Here is a 14,957-nt window from a genome sequence, read left to right as displayed (position 1 = left end):
TGGATCTATAATTCTATTTTTATGTCAATATAATATTGCTTTGATTACTATACTTTTGTATATCGTTTGAAGTCAGGAAGTGTGATACTTCTAACTTTGTTCTCTTTCAAGATTTCTTTAACTATTCGGTATCTTTTGTAGTTCCATGCACAGTTTAGAAAATTGCTTTAGAATTTTGATAGAGATTGCATTAACTTTGTAGATTACTTTGAGTTTTATAGACATTTTAGCAATATCAATCCTTATTCTCCGTGAGCCAAAAATGTCTTTCCATCTATTTGGGTCTTCAATTTATTTAATCAATGTCTTATAGCTTTCAAAGTACAGCTTTTCATCTCCTTGGTTAATGCTATTCCTATATATTTTATTCTTTTTGATATAATTATAAAAGGGCTTATTTTTTTACATTTGGAGTTTTTGATTAAAAAAATAAATCTTTAGGTCAATCTGTAAACAATTATATATTTACAAGACTGACTCTTCAACTCCATTTAGTCACAATTTTAAATTTTTTCAATAGTTTTTAAAGCTTCCTGCTTAGAGATCTAGAAGAGGTCTTGTTTCTGCTTGCTTTTATATGCTAATCTTCAATCGTTTCCACACTATAGGGCTACTTTATGCTTAAACATTTCTGACTAATGCTAGGTGCGCTTGTGCTGTGCTGAGTCAGCCGTGCCCTACTCTACAACCCCGGGGACTGCAGGCCCGGCTCCTCTGTCCACGGGATTCTCCAGGTGAGAACTCTGGAGCGGGTCCCATGCCCTCCAGGGGATTCGCCCGACCCAGGGGGTGACCCCAAGGCTCCTGTGGCTCCTCCATGGGCGGGCTGGTTCGCTACCACTAGCACCGCCTGGGAGGCCCCGTGAGAGCAGGTCCTGTGCTGTGTGTAGTCGCGCAGTTGCTTCCGACCCTTTGCGACCACAGTGACTGTAACCCGCGGCTTCTCTGCCCATGGGATTCTCCAGGCAAGGATACTGGAGTGGGTTGCCATGCCCTCCTCCAGGGGATCGTCTGATCCAGGGATTGAACTGGGGTCTCCTGCATTGCAGATGGATTCTTTAGTAGCTGAGCTATCAGGGAAGCCCAGTGCTATATATAAAACATTACTTTACATCAATTTTTAATTCAACAAACATTAAAATATCTCCCTAATGCAAACATTTTTCTGTGCTGTCTCTTAAATTCTCTTTTCTTTATCATAATTTTATCAACCAAAAATAGTAACAGTTTTGCTTCTTTCCAATTTTCTCGTTTCCTGCATTTTCCTGCTTTGTTGCATTGCTGAGGAACTTTTGTCCAAAAATCAATAGAAGTGAGAATAGTTGCTTTCTTGCTTTCCTTGCTTTCTTCCCAAAAAGCAACGCAAATTTTAATGTTTTACCAGCAATAATGTTTACTATTGATAAAAAATAAAAGTTAGATATCTTTTAATAAAGTTTACTTCTATCCAAAGTTTGCTTTCTTCTTAATGAATGTTTATGCATTTTATTGATACTTTTAGCATGTGTTTGGAATAAGAAATTATGTCTATTGTGTGGCAATATGCAAGGGTATACATATTTAGAACTATTATACCTCTAGATCAAGTGAAACATTTGATATTTATGAGGCCAAATATCTATAGTAAAACTTTTTTTCTTTAGAACCTCTTCCTTCTAGATGGATTCAAATTCACCAGATGTATTTGTTTACTTAGAATTCTTTTCTTATTTGATATTATCAATATTCTTGTTAATTTATACTAAGATGTCTTTTGATAGCAATAACATATAATGATTTTTAAATAAAAATCATTTATTATATAATAAAAAAATTAATATAAAAATTTTCACTTTAATTATATTATTTATATAAAGTATATTAAATATAACACTGGTATATATATTTAAATATATGATTGTATTCTGAGCTTTCTGTATGGTAGCCTATTCTATGGCACTTAACTCTTTTATTATTTTTTGATAGATTATTTTTATTTAACTACTTGCTATAAATTTAGAAACATGCCCCCAGTTTTCTAATCTTTTATTGATTATTCTAAGAATTAAAACATAGAATTTTGATAAAGTCTTATCAACATCCAAATTATCTGGTACTTTTTTTCCTTTTCTTAGCAAATGGAAAAATATTAAAGCATTTAATTTTATTTAATTACTCCCAGAATTATATCACATATTTGTGTTCTCGGAGGGCAGGTTCTTATCTCAATGCATAAGGGATTCAGATTTGTGACAGCGAGGTCTAGAAAGCAAACTTGACTAAGGGATAGTGTGCTCTCAAGGGTAGACTGCACACGCTGAGGTGAGCGCTTCCCTGAGTCCTTGGCATAGGAGCTGTTCTGTAGAATATAAAGTGAAGGGCTGAGTGTTCACTGGAGAGAGAGGGGTTAAATGATTGAATTCTTTGGTTTTCATCCCAGCTCTATCCTCCCTAGGAGACGGGGCGGCAGGGAGTTGGGGGGTTGTCTTTATTTAATCTTGATGGGAAATTAAAAGATGCTTGCGCTTTGGAAGGAAAGCTGTGGCAAAATTGGACAGCATATTAAAAAGCAGAGATATCACCTTGCCATCAAAGGTCCGTATAGTCAAAGCTATGGTTTTCCCAGTAGTCATGTACAAATGTGAGAGCTGGACCTTAAAGACGGCTGAGTGCTGAAGAATTGATGCTTTTGAATTGTACTGGAAAAGACACTTGAGACTCTTGGATAGCAGGGAGATCAGACCAATCAATCCTAATGGAATCGACTGAATATTCATTTGAAGGACTGACGCTGAAGCTGAAGCTCCAATACTTGACCCCCTAGATCTTGAAAAGACAGCACCAAGTGGCAGCCTGAAGTGAGATCCTATTTGCTGCCCGGTAATTGAACCTGGGTGGCTTGGATGAAAACCAGAAATCCTAGCCATCAGAGGCTAGAAGTTGATTTTCTCTGTATTTTCCCCACAGTGAAAAATGCGCGATCATGGAAGCATAAGCTGTAAATGCAGGTCAAAGCTTATCACTAGAAGCATAGCACAACAGGAAGTGAGAGAGCGCATGGACAGAGGGCTTGTTTAGCTGAGACAGGAGCAAGGCGGAGACGCGCATCCTGAATAAAAGCGGTGGGCGTCCCCTCAGTGAGGAGGAAGCAGTAAAGAGGCAGCTAAGTCATTTAGATAGGTCAGTTTTTCTGTGTCTTTGTCTTGCTTCAGGTCAATTATCTGGTTTCTTTCTCCATACCTGACTTGTCCCGGGAGCCTCCCCTGGGGTCACATGCAACCTGCAGCCAAGATGGACCGTGAAGCGAAGGCTTCTGGGAAGAGGAAGACTCACCAGGGCCTGGGGTTACCCCTTGACTTTTAACCCACAAGGAGAGCCTTCTGCCTGTGTGTGGGGTCTCCTTGTCCCAAGAGAGGAGGGGGGAGACTCCTTAACCCCTTACTCAGACAGAGCTTTGCCCCTCGTTGCCCTTGTAATGACTATTACCTTAAGGTATTTATAAGAGACGAATATTTCATGCAAAGATGGGCACGATAAAGGGCATAAATTGAATGGACTTAACAGAGGCAGAAGATATTAAGAAGAGGTGGCAAGAATTCAAAGAACTGTACAAAAAAGATCTTCAAATTCCAAGTAACCATGATGGTGTTATCACTCACCTACAGCCAGATATTCTGGAATCTGAAGTCAAGTCTGCCTTAGGCTGCATCACTACAAACAAAGCTAGTGGAGATGATGGAATTTCAGATGAGCTATTTCAAATCCTAAAAGATGCTGCTGCTAAAGTGATGCACTCAGTATGCCAGCAACTTTGGAATACTCAGCAGGGGCTACAGGACTGGAAAATGTCGATTTTCATTCCAATCACAAAGAAGGGCAGTGTCAAAGAATGTTCAAGCTACAGCACAACTGCACTCATCTCACACGCTAGCAAAGTAGTGCTCAAAATTCTCCAAGCCAGGCTTCAGTAGTATGCGAAGTGTGAACTTCCAGATGTTCAAGCTGGATTTAGGAAAGGCAGAGGAACCAGAGATCAAATTGCTAACATCTGTTTGATCTTAGAAAAAGGAAGATAATTCCAGAAAAAAAAAATCTACTTCTGCTTTATTGGTTATGCCAAAGGCTTTGACTGTAGATTACAGTGAAATGTGGAAAATTCTTCAAGAGATGGGAATACCAGATCATCTGCATCCTGAGAAATGTGTTAGTAGGTCAATAGGCAACAGTTAGAACTGGACTTGGAACAAGAGACTGGTTCCAAATCAGGAAAGGAGTACCTTAAGGCTGCATATTGTCATCCTGTTTATTTAACTTACATGAAGAGTACATCTTGAGAAATGCCAGGCTGGATGAAGCACAAGCTGGAATCAAGATTGCTGGGAGAAATATCTTCAGATATGCAGATGACACAACCCTTATGGTAGTAAGCGAGAAGAACTAAAGAGCCTCTTGATGAACATGAAAGAGGAGAGTTAACAATTTGGATTAAAACTCAACATCAGAAAACTGAGATCGTGGCATCAATCCCATCACATCATGGGAAATAGATAGTTAAACAATGGAAATAGTGTGAGACTTTATTTTCTTGGGCTCCAAAATCATTGCAGATGGTGACTGCAGCCATGAAATTAAAAGATGCCTCCTCCTTTGAAGAAAAACTATGACAAACCTAAACAGCATAATAAAAAGAAGAGACATTACTTTGCCAGCAAAGGTCCATCTAGTCAAAGATGTGGTTTTTCCAGTAGTCATGTATGGATGTGAGAGTTGGATCATAAAGAAAACTGAACACTGAAGAATTGATGATTTTGAACGGTGGAGTTGGAGTAGACTCTTCAGAGTCACTTAGACAGCATGGAGATCCAACCAGTCCATCCTAAAGGAAATCAGTCTTGAATATTCATTGGAAAGACTAATGCTGAAGCTGAAACTACAATACTTTGGCCACCTGATGCGACATTGTGACTCACTGGAAATAATTCTCATTCTGGGAGAGACTGAATACTAGAGGAGAAGTGGAAGACAGAGGGTGAGATGGTTGGATATCATCATCAATTCAATGGATAGGAGTTTGAGACAGCTCCCAGAGTTGGTGATGGATAGGGAAGCCTGGCGTGCTGCAGTCTATGGGACATGACTGAGCAACTAAACTGAACTTGCATGAAATGTACATGTTACAATATGGGTAAATCTTGAAACCATGCTAAATGCAACGTCCTGTGTGCCTTGCTTAGTTGTTCAGTCTTTCCAACTCTTTGCGACCCCATAGACTGTAACCCACCAGGCTCCTGTGTCCATCAGGATTCTCCAGGCAAGAATGTTGGAATGGGTTGCCATACCCTCCTCCAGGGGATCTTCCCAACCCAGGTCTCCTGCTTTGCAGGCAAAAGCCAGACATATACAATAAGGACCCACAGTGCCCAACTCTAACTAAATGGGATATGTAGGATAAGCAAATTCACAGGGACAAAAAGTAGTGTAGAGGTTGAGAGATGAGAGAGATGGGACCTTATAGTTTTAACAGATAGTATTTTTTTTATAATAAAATAAAAATTTGGATATAGATAAAGATGGTTACACAATGTTGTGAATGTGCACACTGACTCTGAGTTATATACTTTGAGATCATTTAAATGATAAACATAAATATATGTATTTACCAAAATGCAAAAATATAACTTAAAGAAACATTTTTTAAAAGATAACTGACAAACTACAAAAAAAAATAAAAATAAACTCTTACAAGGTAATAACTATTATAAAAACATGCAATGTGTTCTCTTATATGAATAAAATTTAAACAATAAAAAATAAACATTATATGAATAGTTAGAATAAGTACTAATGACTAATAGATACATGAAAATTTGTCAGTTTCATCAGTAATTGAGTCAGTAAGAATCAAACAATGACCTGATTAAAGAAAAAAGTAAAATAACCTAATATTTTTTTAATGTAGGAAAAACAGTGCATTTAAAGATAGTTCATGATAGAATACATTGAAATAGAACTTGTAAATGCAGTTCAGCAGCTGTTCTAAAAATAAATGAATACATCTTAAAGGAAGAGAATAAAAACGTCAATCTGGATCTTTGACCCAGCAGTTTCTAGACAATTATCTTAAAAACATATGTCCGCATGACAAATGTTTATTATAGCATTCTTTACAGTGACAAATATTCTGAATACTATCTAAAATTCCATTGGCAGAAGAAACTGTGTAAGACTAAAAGTGGCAAAATAGAGAGCTGGAGGCTTGTCAAGCACACCCTCTAAGTTATCTCTGCCTGCCATAATCTTTGAACAGTTCTGTAGTAAACTAATAGTAGGTTCATTTATATATAAATGCAAATCAGTTTAATCCACTCAATGTGTAAATATTGGTAATTTTGTACATATCTATAAATTTATTTAGGTACATTCCCCTGAAGAAGGAAGCAGCAACCCACTCCAGTATTCTTGCCAGGAAACCCCATGGAGAGTAGCCTGGCAGGCTATAGTCTGTGGGTCACAAAGAGTAGGACAAGGTGAGGGACTGTGACGTGCAGACACAGACCGTATTTGTGTGTCTGTGTGTGTATGTGTGTCTGTGCTGAATTCTTTGAACCAGTTCAAACATATTCCTGGTTTAATTAACAGATGAACTAAAGAAAGTCTTTGAAATGTTTTCAATTTATGGTCATATATTTAAAAAAAATTATCCTTTAATATCATAATTAGGAAATTATTATCATCTCTATTAATAAAAGTTTGTTCATCTATTTTGAGGCAGGAACACTACAGAAATTAAAGGAATGAGCCTGAGTTAATTGTTATGAAAAATTCTTTAAGGAATATCATTATTTAAAAAGTTGCTACAATGTATACAAAAACTTAAAATTTGCATATGTGCAAGGCATACAAATTTAAATATGTAGAAGAAATGCATTTACACTACTGTTAATATAATTGATTATATGATTTACCAATCAAACTTATACATTTCAATGAATGGAAAATGTTGCCACTACTTTAACAATCACAGTTATCAAAGCTCAGCAGGTATAAATTGGCAGGTATGGTCACTCAGTTCCTAAGAATTGGTACTTCTGTGAAAGATAAAGTAATTTATCCCTAATCCCTAGTCATGCCAATGTTTTAAAAATTATATAAGAATGCAGTCATTTATTTTTCTACAATTTTATATAAAATAAAGCCATTTTTAACTGTTGTTGTTCAGTTGCTAAGTCATGTCCAACTCTTTGCGACCCCATGGGTTGCAGCACATCAGACTTCCTGTCCTCCACTGCCTCCTGGAGATTGCTCAAACACTTGTCCATTGAATTGGTGATGCCATCCAGCCATCTCATCCCACTGCCTCCTCTCCTCCTACCCTCAATCTTTCTCAGCCTCAGGGCCTTTACCAATGAGTTGGCTCTTCACATCAGGTGGTCAAAGTGTTGGAGCTTCAGTATCAGAACGAGTCCTTCAAATAAATATTCAGGTTTGATTTTTTTTAGGATTGACTAGTTTGATCTCCTTGCAGTCCAAGGGACTCTCAAGAGTCTTCTCCAGCACCACAGTTTGAAAACATCAATTCTTTAGTGTTCAGCCTTCTTTATGGTCCAACCCTCACAGCTGTACATGACTAGTGGAAAAAAACATAGCTTTGACTAGAAGGACTTTGTCGGCAAAGTAATGTCTCTGATTTTCAGTATGCTGTCTAGGTTTATCATAGCTTTACTTCCAGTAGCAAGCTTGTTTTCATTTCATGTCTGTAGTCACTGTCCTCAGTGACTTTGCAGCCCAAGGAAATCTGTCACTGTTTCTACTTTTTCCTAATCTATTTGCCATGAAATGGTGGGCCTTGATGCCATGATCTTAGATTTTTTGAATGTTGAGTTTTAACCCAGCTTTTTCAACCTCATCAAGAGGCTCTTTAGTTCCTGTTTACTTTCTGCCTTAAGAGTGTATCATCTGCACTTCCTGATTCCAACTTGTGATCCACCCAGCCGAGCATTTTGCATGATGTACTCTTCATGGACATTGAATAAGCAAGGTGACAATATACAGCGTTGACATACTCCTTTCCCAATTTTGACCCAGTCCATTGCTCCATGTCTGGTTCTAACTGTTGCTTCTTGACCTGCATATAGTTTTCTCAGGAGACAAGAAAAGTGGTCTGATATTCTAATTTCTTAAAGAATTTTCCACAATTTGTTGTGAGCCATACAGTCAAAGACTTAAACATATTTGGTGAAACAGATGTTTTAACTGGCTGTTCTTAGAAAATACCATTTAAAAAGAGAGTTTGATTACATTGTGGTTAACAGGTCAAATCTTTAGCAGTGGGGAATGATTAAATGAATTGTGCCATAAATTATTGTATGTACTTTAAACCCACCCGTTTCAGTAATGCTTAATTATATGGAATCTAGTACACACAATGAAATTAAAAAACAGTACACAACATAGAAACTAGACAATTCCAGACTAAAATACATATCCTGGGGAAAATGTAGCTGATAGTCCAGAGTAAAATTGATAATTTTTGTGTGCATTATTATGCTTTTCCTATTTGCCAAAATTTTCTGCAATAGTCATTTATTTCTTATTCAGTCATTCAAAAAATATTTGATATGGTTTTGACAGTTGTTAACTTTCTTATTTAGATCCAAAAATCTCTTTTGGAGATTTGGGTCATCTAAAATATTATTCCAACTTCTAAAATCTATTAAACTTTGTTAAATGAAAAATAAAGTTTATAAACATGTATTGCATACTCCATGTCAAAACCAAGGTATTTACATATCTGATAAGGTGTTTGAATATATGACAAGGTGTTTACATATCTCCTGCAAAAAGATAATTTTTTCTAGCCAAATAAATAAATAATTTGTCAGAGTCACAATGAGTATAGTCGATTCTAACTGTTCTAAATACGACTATTCTATGAGCAGTTTTCCCTTTTGAAACAGGCTACTTATATTTCATAGGAATATAAACTACTAAGTTAGAAAAACCTCAACAACTTCCTCAAACTGTCATTCAACACTTGAACATCTTTAATGATGAGGAGCTCATTGCTTTAATGTTTCTTTTTTACTTACATAAAGCTGTTACAGAAATATTATAGGCAAAATGTGTTTCATGATAAATATCTCATCTTTTTATCATTGGGAAAACATTCATCCAATTTTAAATAATTTTAAAAAGTTATGGTGTAAACTTTTTTCTACTTGTCCCTCTCGGTGTCTTTTCCTCAACATAAATACTCCCCATCCCATGTGAGAGCAATTTGTTTATTCAATATCCTTGTCCAGAAATATCTTCACTACCCAAGATGAACCTCTTGTACTGATTCTATAAAGAAATTTTCTCAGTTTTCACAAACCACTTGGATTCAGTGGGATGCCACATAATTTACACATCATCCATTTCTTTGTGTGTTTCATAACATTTCCATTTGTACTATTATTGTAAATAACTATCAAGTTTCAAACTTCAAGGTGATAAAAAGCAATATCCTTGAGTTTGTGTTTATGTTCAGTGCAAAAATACCTACATGTGCTTCAACTTCTTGTGCCAGATTGAATAGAAATTTGAAATGTGTAGTAAACCTGAAAAAGCAATCTATGCATATAATTTAATCCCTCAATAAAAGTAATGTTCCTTTTCATCTGGATATCCCTGCCTCCAAAAGGCACCATTTAAAAATTAAGATTTTTTTTCTCTCTCCTCCAAGTCATGAGTGTCCCTGCTGGGCAAAGTTGGTACTGAGCACTAAATACTAACCCAATTATCACAGCAGCTTCACTTCCCAAACCTGACATGAAAGAACAAGGTGACTCTCTTTGACCCTTTGGATTTCATTGTCTTGACCACTCTAATGAATCTGCCTCAATAAAACTTTAACATTCCACCTCCTCCATCTCCACAATGTATACCACTAACCAAAGTGACAGTAGATTTATTTAGTCCACCGCTTCTGCTCTGGTGTGCATTTTTCAGCTTCAGTGTTTCCAGGGATATACTTCAAAGAAAATAATGAAAATTGCTTTTGAGGTGAGAGTAGTTCTGAAACAGACTTAAGAAAAAGAAATCCCATTTACGGAACTCAAAAGAAATATGAGAGATGCCAGTTATAAATGTAGGTTTATATTCAAACTGGTGAGTGTTCGAATTCTGAGATTCTTCAGAGACAGCACTGGTGATTTTGCAGAGCTCCTCATTTAGAAAGATGCCATAGGAGGAGGCCAGTGTGGGTTCTCAGCATGCCTGGGGGAAGATGCATGCAGTTATGGGGCTTTTTCGTCTGTGCTAGAAATTTGTCAATGCAGTCTAACCAAATGCTTTATTAATTCAGAAGGTGTCAGGACTTTAATTTATTTTATATCTTTTACTGCTCAGACCAAATACTTTACTAATCATCACATGTGTTTCAACGATTGAGGCATACATTAAAATACTTGACAGGGCTCCCATTAATCTGCACGTTGCAGCCCACTCTGCACTTGGCTGAAGGAATTTTGCATTTTATAGACCCATCTTTGAATTTTGATGATTTGGTTCAATATTGTTAGCAGAGAACTTGACTTCTTAGGGAATGTATTGCCCATTAAAAGTGACATGCTAGTGTGATTGGGATGTGTTTTGATTTAACAATTAAGTTTATAATTGTATACATTCCATTAATCACAAAGCTTTCTCTGCTGAAAGAGACTTTGACTTCTTGTGTGTTTATATTATAAAATAACTTTCTTTCTTCTACTTTTATACCTTAAATTGAAGCAAAATCTCCTTAAAGGTAAAATGGATAATATTTGAAGATTCTTTGGAACATATATATATATATATATATATTTCCTTTTTTAAAATATCATATCTCAAATCCTACCAAGTTATGCTAAATAAAGAAGTCTTTAGAAACTGACAGTTACAAAGAAAAAAAGCTTAAAATAAAATCCTCAGAACAGACTTTAAGATATTCTAAGTGCTACATTTATACTATCACTAGCTGTATTGACTATCTTCAATATGCTGCCAGATAAATTCAGTAAATGCACAATAACCAAAAAGTAGAAAAAATAGATTATTTGACTTATTTTTATAATGACACATATATTACACTTTTGAATTTTCTCTAGTCATCTTAATCTGGAATCAACACAGCTTTAACCTTGTAGGTCAATCATCCGAAGGATGACCTTAATTGTATGCATAAACATTTATTCGAGACACTTTTTGAACTCCCTACTATATATTAATCATTTGGTTGAATGCAGTGTCCTCAAAGCAGAGGTTGGACAATGAAGAGAAGTTGAGAAACAATTTATCAGAAGTCAGAGTATGACTTTTTCAGTACATTTAGTGCAGTAAAAAGTTAACACTTAACTTGAGAAAAATTAACATCAGTACAGGGATACAAATTGTATCCACTGTAGACTTTGGGTTTAGGTTAAGTTTTACTCTAATTTCAGCCCTGGAATCACAGAGTTATGTGAACTAGAGCAAGATTTTTAAGTCTCTTTATGACATTTCCTTCTCTGTGCATTGAATCACTCATATTGAGCTTATGGATTGCTGTGATGAGTTAAGGATAAGATAGATACTGTGTATATAATGGTTCCAAATTGTGAAAGGAGTACAGTCAAGGTGATATATTGTCACCCTACTAGTTAAACTTATTTGCAGAGTGCTGCTGCTGCTTCTGCTAAGTCGTTTCAGTTGTGTCCGACTCTGTGCGACTCCATGGGTGGCAGCCCACCAGGCTCCTCTGTTCCTGGGATTCTCCAGGCAAGAATACTGGAGTGGGTAGCCATTTCCTTCTCCATATACACAGAATACATCATGTAAAATGCCTAGTTGGATGAAGCACAAACTGGAATCAAGATTGTTGAGAGAAATATCAATAACCTCAGATACAAAGATGACACCACTCTTACGGCAGACAGGAAAGAAAAATTAAAGAGCCTCTTGATTAAAGTTAAAGAGGAGAGTGAAACAGTTGGCTTAAAACTCAACATTCAAAAAACTAATATCATGGCACGCAGTCTCATCACATTGTGGCAAATAGATATGGAAACAGTGAAATTTTCTTCTGTTGGGCTCCAAAATTACTGCAGATCGTGACTGCAGCCATGAAATTAAAAGATGCTTCCTCCTTTGAAGAAATGCTGTGACAAACCTCGACAGCATAATAAAAAGCAGAGACATTACTTCGCCAACAAAGGTTGGTCTAGCCAAAGCTATGGTTTTTCCAGTGGTCATGTATGGGTGTGAGAGTTGGATCATAAAGAAAGCTGAGCGCTGAAGAATTGATGCTTTTGAACTGTGGTGTTGAAGAAGACTCTTAAGAGTCCCTTGGGCTGCAAGGAGATCCAACCAGTCCATCCTAAAGGAAATCAGTCCTGAATATGTCTGCACACAGGGAAGTCTTGTATGCTGCAGTCCACTGAACTGCAAAGAGTTGGGCAGGACTGAGTGACTGAACAACAACGATGGTGGTTCAAGAGCAGGGACATGGTGAGCTGACAGACTTGGATCTGTTTCTCTTAGGGCTAACGTAACAGTGTAGATGGCTATGCACAGAGAACAAGCAAAAGTTTCTTTATCTTATCATCGGTTCCCTAATTCAGAGGTGACTAGAGACACAGGCACCTAATCTAACACATCCACAGCACAAGATGCAGCACCTCCGGCTTCTTCAGGAATCCCTGTGGCCTGGGGTGTTTTGCTCAGTGTCTTTCCTCTGTAAGGGTCCAGGAGCAGATGCTGCTAAGAAGAATGTTTTGCAGGGTCTGACGGGGCTTCTGGTAAATATCGCAGTCCTTGGAGTTAGCAAATCCAGGCTGAGTTGCAGTTTAGTCTTGGCTATGTAAACCTTCATTGACAGACAACGTGGTTTATTGCCCTGGGGACATCGTCTTGGAATTCTTGGATCTCAGTGCCTTTGTGAAGATTCCACTATAACCACTTCCGCTCCAGATGCCCTGGGCAACCCCAGAAGGATAGCTGTCTCCACTTAGCTACAGGTAAGAAAATTTCACCCACTGAAGGAGATTTATTCCATACTGAGAGACAAGTCAAGAAGTCTGTTTCCTCTGGAACTGGACTGTAGCTCAGAAGGCCTGGCCTCACAATGGTTCATCCCCTTCCCTTGGTTCTGCTCCATATGTAGCAGGTGACTAAAGTATATTTGTTGGAGAAGGCAATGGCAACCCACTCCAGTACTCTTGCCTGGAAAATCCCACGGATGGAGGAGCCTGTTAGGCTGCAGTCCATGGGGTTGCGAAGAGTCGGACACGACTGAAGTGACTTAGCAGCAGCAGCAGCAGAGTATATATGTACATATTAATAATACCCATCTCCATACCATTCTTAAGCAAGTGTATATGACACTGCCTGTATCTTGTCCTACAGAGTAGCTTTGGATTCCACTCATTTTTCTAGCTATCTTCTTCAAATTTCTCCATTTATTTTGTAAGGTATACAGCTGTTGTTTAGTCAGTAAGTTGTGTCTGACACTTTTGCAACCCCATGGACTGTAGCCTGACAGTCTTCTCTGCCCATGAGATTTCCCAGGTAAGAATACTGGTGTGGGTTGCCATTTCCTTCCTCAGGGAATCTTCCTGACCAAGGGATCAAACTTATGTCTCCTACATTGGCAAACAGAATCTGTACCACTGAGCCACCAAGGAAGTCCAATGTGCTTATATTCAATTATTTCTCTTTCAGCCAACCAAATTCACACAATTAATAATACTAGATGATTGAAGGTTTTGAACAAGGGTCTCACCAAATTTGCATTTAAGAAGCTTTGCACTTAGGACTGAACTGGGATTAAGTCAGGTTTATGACAGCAGCACAAAGGAAGTGGCATTTGGAAAGGGTGGAAAGGATTAATTATTGAGTGATTGTATAATGATTCTCCTCAAATAAATTTTATTGGATTTTCAACTTAGAAATGTTCTTTGCAGTATATCATCAATAGAATCTGGTCAAAGGTGAGGCACTTGGTACAATGCATTGCACATTCAGGCATGCATGTAAGGATTTTTTTTGACATACTTATTGATTAATTGGACTGCTAAAGATCTCACATATCACTGGTACACAGTCTGTGAAGCCATATCCATAAATGTATGACTTAAGGCTCCCTCTATGATTTTAGGGACCAAGGTTTAATTTTTCATTTAAAACAGATCTGTGTATGTGTGTGTATGTGTGTATAGATAATCACTAATATCATATTGTGGAAATAGAAGCATTTCAAAGGAAAAGAGTTTTCAAGGACTTAAGAATAGTGACAGGTAAATCATTCAGTTCCTAAGAAACAGTATAACACCATGAAGTCTGGAAATTTTCTTACCAAGAATATCCTAATATAATGCTCTTCATGGCTACAGTGGGAAATTTTTGTATACTAAAGAAAATGCATTTTTTTATGCTTTCAGTATAAATGCTGCCTGAATGTGGTATTGCTATAAACCAGAGTTGTGGTTGCCTTTTTTTTTTTTTTTTTTTTCTGTTACACACCAGGGATGGTGAACAGAAGTGAGATCTTCTTCTATGGGAATATTCAGGTCTATGGTCTATATTTCATAACAGAATATATAACTCTTTCTCAAAGAAAGCATATCTAAGTACAAATTGCTTAGAATGATATTACTACAGGAAAATGTGTTTATATATTCATTTCTTTATTTCTTTTGCTTTTTTAGCAATGATATATTCCTTTGATATTCAAACAAAGCAGAATGATTTTTTAAATAATAAATAGTAGTGCTCCCATGCCCACATCTCTAAGTTACCAATCTCTCTGTCCAAAGTCAATTTTGCATTCAAATATATTTTATTGATTTATTCTTTTTTATTTTCTCTGCATAATTTCAACAGTAATTTGGCAGGATTAGATGACAAATTCCTCCCTTTTGATCATAATTCTCTCATTTTTTAAGTGAATTGTCAAAAATATCAGTATGTTAACTGTTCTTAGC

The sequence above is a fragment of the Muntiacus reevesi genome, chromosome 3 (genome assembly GCF_963930625.1).
Source record: "Muntiacus reevesi chromosome 3, mMunRee1.1, whole genome shotgun sequence".
Lineage (NCBI taxonomy): Eukaryota > Metazoa > Chordata > Mammalia > Artiodactyla > Cervidae > Muntiacus > Muntiacus reevesi.
This window is presented reverse-complemented; position numbering follows the sequence as displayed.